Source organism: Bombina bombina, chromosome 3, assembly GCF_027579735.1.
Source record: "Bombina bombina isolate aBomBom1 chromosome 3, aBomBom1.pri, whole genome shotgun sequence".
NCBI lineage: Eukaryota > Metazoa > Chordata > Amphibia > Anura > Bombinatoridae > Bombina > Bombina bombina.
In genome coordinates, this window is record NC_069501.1 from 1,204,897,457 (window position 1) to 1,204,903,076 (window position 5,620).

Here is a 5,620-nt window from a genome sequence, read left to right on the forward strand (position 1 = left end):
GAGGGCAGGCTGGGTTATGGGGATGTAGGGAGAGTGCAGACTGGGTTATGGGGATGTAGGGAGAGTGCAGGCTGGGTTATGGGGATGTAGGGAGAGTGCAGACTGGGTTATGGGGATGTAGGGAGAGTGCAGGCTGGGTTATGGGATGTAGGGAGAGTGCAGGCTGGGTTATGGGGATTTAGGGAGTGTGGAGGCTGGGTTATGGAGATGTAGGGAGAGTGCAGCCTGGGTAATGGGGATGTAGGGAGAGTGCAGGCTGGGTTATGGGGATGTAGGGAGAGTGCAGGCTGGGTAATGGGGATGTAGGGAGAGTGCAGGCTGGGTTATGAGGATGTAGGGAGAGTGCAGGCTGGGTTATGGGGATGTAGAGAGAGTGCAGGCTGGGTTATGGGGGTGTAGGGAGAGTGAAGGCTGGGTTATGGGGATGTAGGGAGAGGGCAGGCTGGGTTATGGGGATGTAGGGAGAGTGCAGGCTGGGTTATGGGGATTTAGGGAGAGTGCAGGCTGGGTTATGAGGATGTAGGGAGAGTGCAGGCTGGGTAATGGGGATGTAGGGAGAGTGCAGGCTGGGTTATGGGGATGTAGGGAGAGTGCAGGCTAGGTTATGGGGATGTACGGAGAGAGCAGGCTAGGCTATGGGGATGTAGGGAGAGTGCAGGCTAGGTTATGGGGATGTAGGGAGAGTGCAGGCTGGGTAATGGGGATGTAGGGAGAGTGCAGGCTAGGTTATGGGGATGTAGGGAGAGTGCAGACTGGGTTATGGGGATGTAGGGAGAGTGCAGGCTGGGTTATGGGGATGTAGAGAGAGTGCAGGCTGGGTTATGGGGATGTAGGGAGAGTGAAAGCTGGGTTATGGGGCTGTAGGGAGAGGGCAGGCTGGGTTATGGGGATGTAGGGAGAGTGCAGACTGGGTTATGGGGATGTAGGGAGAGTGCAGGCTGGGTTATGGGGATGTAGGGAGAGTGCAGACTGGGTTATGGGGATGTAGGGAGAGTGCAGGCTGGGTTTTGGGGATGTAGGGAGAGTGCAGGCTAGGTTATGGGGATGTAGGGAGAGTGCAGGCTAGGTTATGGGGATGTAGGGAGAGTGCAGGCAGGGTTATGGGGATGTAGGGAGAGTGCAGACTGGGTTATGGGGATGTAGGGAGAGTGCAGACTGGGTTTTGGGGATGTAGGGAGAGTGCAGGCTGGGTTATGGGGATGTAGGGAGAGTGCAGGCTGGGTTTTGGGGATGTAGGGAGAGTGCAGGCTGGGTTATGGGGATTTAGGGAGAGTGCAGGCAGGTTTATGGAGATGTAGGGAGAGTGCAGGCTGGGTTATGGGGATGTAGGGAGAGTGCAGGCTGGGTTATGGGGATGTAGGGAGAGTGAAGGCTGGGTTATGGGGATGTAGGGAGAGGGCAGGCTGGGTTATGGGGATGTAGGGAGAGGGCAGGCTGGGTTATGGGGATGTAGGGAGAGTGCAGGCTGGGTTATGGGGATTTAGGGAGAGTGCAGGCTGGGTTATGAGGATGTAGGGAGAGTGCAGGCTGGGTAATGGGGATGTAGGGAGAGTGCAGGCTGGGTTATGGGGATGTAGGGAGAGTGCAGGCTAGGTTATGGGGATGTACGGAGAGAGCAGGCTAGGTTATGGGGATGTAGGGAGAGTGCAGGCTAGGTTATGGGGATGTAGGGAGAGTGCAGGCAGGGTTATAAGGATGTAGGGAGAGTGCAGACTGGTTTATGGGGATGTAGGGAGAGTGCAGACTGGGTTATGGGGATGTAGGGAGAGTGCAGGCTGGGTTATGGGGATGTAGGGAGAGTGCAGGCTGGGTTATGGGGATGTAGGGAGAGTGCAGGCTGGGTTATGGGGATGTAGGGAGAGTGCAGGCTGGGTTATGGGGATGTAGGGAGAGTGCAGGCTGGGTTATGGGGATGTAGGGAGAGTGCAGGCTGGGTTATGGGGATGTAGGGAGAGTGCAGGCTGGGTTAGGGGGATGTAGGGAGAGTGCAGGCTAGGTTATGGGGATGTAGGGAGAGTGCAGGCTGGGTTATGGGGATGTAGGGAGAGTGCAGGCTGGGTTATCAGGATGTAGGGAGAGTGCAGGTGGGGTTATGGGGACGTAGGGAGAGTGCAGGCTGGGTTATGAGGATGTAGGGAGAGTGCAGGCTGCGTTATGGGGATGTAGGGAGCGTGCAGGCTGGGTTATGGGGATGTAGGGAGAGTGAAGGCTGGGTTATGGGGATGTAGGGAGAGTGCAGGCTGGGTTATGGGGATGTAGGGAGAGTGCAGGCTGGGTTATGAGGATGTAGGGAGAGTGCAGGCTGCGTTATGGGGATGTAGGGAGCGTGCAGGCTGGGTTATGGGGATGTAGGGAGAGTGAAGGCTGGATTATGGGGATGTAGGGAGAGTGCAGGCTAGGTTATGGGGATGCAGGGAGAGTGCAGGCTGGGTTATGGGGATGTAGGGAGAGTGCAGGCTGGGTTATGGTGATGTAGGGAGAGTGCAGGCTGGGTTATGGGGATGTAGGGATATATAAGCTTCACACACTTCAGCCGTATGGTCTGAATTTAAATATAGACCTAGATGCATTTTGAAATTGTTTGATATTGTTATTAATTATATCACAATCTTAAGACACTATTTATTTATTTATTTTTTTGTACACTAATCAATAAATTACGATTGGCTGATAGGATTCTTTCAGCCAATCGGAATTAAGGTAGAAAATATCCTATTGGCTGATCCAATCAGCCAATAGAATTGAGCTCGCATTCTATTGGCTGATTGGAACAGCCAATAGAATGCGAGCTCAATCCTATTGGCTGATTGGATCAGCCAATACGATTGAACTTCAATCCTATTGGCTGATTGCATCAGCCAATAGGACTTTTTTTCTACCTTAATTCCGATTGGCCGATAGAATCCTATTAGCCAATTGGAATTCAAGGGACCCCAACTTGGATGATGTCATTTAAAGGAACCTTCATTCGTCGGGAGTCGTCGGAAGAAGAGGATGCTCTGCGTCGGCTGGCTTCAAGATGGACCCGCTCCGCTCCGGATGGATGAAGATAGAAGATGCCGCCTGGATGAAGCCTTCTGCCCGTCTGGAGGTCCTCTTCTGCCCGGATCGGATGAAGACTTCTGCCCCTCTGGTGGACCACTTGTGCCCAGCTGGGTGAAGACGGCTCAAGGTAGGGTGATCTTCAAGGGGTTAGTGTAAGGTTTTATTAAGGGGGGATTGGGTGGGTTTTAGAGTAGGGTTGGGTGTGTGGGTGGTGGGTTTTAATGTGGGGGATATTGTATTTTATTTTACAGGTAAAAGAGCTGATTAATTTGGGGCAATGCCCCGCAAAAAGCCCTTTTAAGGGCTATTTGTAATTTAGTAAAGGGTAGGGAATTTTATTATTTTGGGGGACTTTTTTATTTTATTAGGGGGATTAGATTAGGTGTAATTAGTTTAAAAAAAATTTAATTTTTTTATTTTCTGTAATTTAGTGTTTTGTTTTTTTTGTACTTTAGTTTATTTAATTTAATTGTAGTTAATTGTAGTTAGTTTAGGTAATTTATTTAATGATAGTGTAGTGTTAGGTGTAATTGTAATTTAGGTTAGGATTTATTTTACAGGTAAATTTGTACTTATTTTAACTAGGTAGTTATTAAATAGTTAATAACTATTTAATAACTATTGTACCTAGTTAAAATAAATACAAACTTGCCTGTAAAATAAATATAAACCCTAAGCTGGCTACAATGTAACTATTAGTTATATTGTAGCTAGCTTAGGGTTTATTTTACAGGTAAGTATTTAGTTTTAAATAGGATTCATTTATTTAATTGTAGTAATTTTATTTTGTTTTATTTAAATTATATTTAAGTTAGGGGGTTAGGGTTAGACTTAGGTTTAGGGGTTAATAAATTTAATATAGTTGCAGTGACGTTGGGGGCGGCAGATTACGGGTTAATAAATGTAGGTAGGTGTCAGCAATGTTAGGGACAGAAGATTTGGGGTTAATAAAATTTAACTAGTGTTTGCGAGGCGGGAGTGCGGCGGTTTAGGGGTTAATATATTTATTACAGTGGCGGCGATGTCCGGTCGGCAGATTAGGGGTTAAAAACTTTATTAAAGTGTTTCCGATGTGGGGTGGGGCCTCGGTTTAGGGGTTAATAGGTAGTTTATGGGTGTTAGTGTACTTTTTAGCACTTTAGTTAAGAGTTTTATGTTACAGCGTTAGCCCATAAAACTCTTAACTACTGACTTTTAAATGCGGTAGGAGTCTTGACAGGAGAGGGTGTACCGCTCACTTCTTCCAAGACTCGTAATACCGGTGTTAGGCAAGTCCCATTAAAAATATAGGATACGCAATTTACGTAAGGGGATTTGCAGTAAGCTCGAGTCGCGGAAGAAAAGTGAGCGGTACACCTGTACCTGCCAGTCTCGTAATACCAGCGGGTGTTAAAAAGCAGCGTTGGGACCTCTCAACACTGCTTTTTAAGGCTAACGCAAGACTCGTAATCTCGCCGATAGTTTCTCACATTCTATTTTTTCATTTTCCCTTTTTTTGTTGAGGAGGTGGAGAGGTGGTACAGAAATTGCACATTAGTTTAGGCTTTAGGAATAACAGTACATTTTAAATGTCATCCACGAAAAAAAAAAAAAAAGTTGCACAAACTTTTTCCAAGAGTGGAGTTTTTAGTGTTCTCCATAGGACAAGCTGAAGCTTCAAGACCTTCTTATTCATAAAGAATACCTGAAGGTGAAGGGGCTTATCTGCACTAGTACTAAAAACTACCAATCGATGGATAGGGAAACCTAGGTGACACATTGCACAGATTTAGCACAGGGGCTGTTGATTATTTATATCTAGAGAGAAGGAAAGCATGGACCAAGTATGCCCATTTAAAGGGACATTAAATCCAAATTTGGGTTTATCCAAATAAATGCACCAACAAAATCTAAAGAAAATGTATTTATTATTTGTTTTCTTTAAATTACTTTTACGGGTTTAGTTCTTACCTTTTGCGTGCTGCAGAGCTGCGCTAACCCGGTCCGCTTCTTAACAGAGCCCGGCAGCACTAACAGGAGACTTAGAATTGGGGCTTCCAGGGCCTGCACTAAAGGAGTTTTGGGAAGAAGAGGAGCGGGTTAGCGCATCTCTCCAGCACACAAAAGCAAAGTATAAAGCTACAGATGGACTTTTTCAACTGTAGCTTTTAAACATTTGCATTTGTTTAACTAAAACTAATGTAAATGTTTAACGAACATTCAATATTTGTTTTCTTTTAAAGGTTAGTAAAGTCTGGGTTAGGAAAAGTTAGTGGTAGTTAGTGCAGGCTGGGTTAGGAAGAGGTAGGGGGAGTGAGTGCAGGCTGGGTTAGGAAGCGGTAGGGGGAGTGAGCACAGGCTGGGTTAGAAAGAGGTAGGGGGAGTGAGCACAGACTGGGTTAGAAAGAGGTAGGGGGAGTGAGCACAGACTGGGTTAGAAAGAGGTAGGGGGAGTGAGCACAGGCTGAGTTAGAAAGAGGTAGGGGGAGTGAGCACAGGCTGGGTTAGAAAGAGGTAGGGGGAGTGAGCACAGGCTGGGTTAGAAAGAGGTAGGGGGAGTGAGCACCAGCTGAGTTAAGAAGAGGTGGAGGTTTAG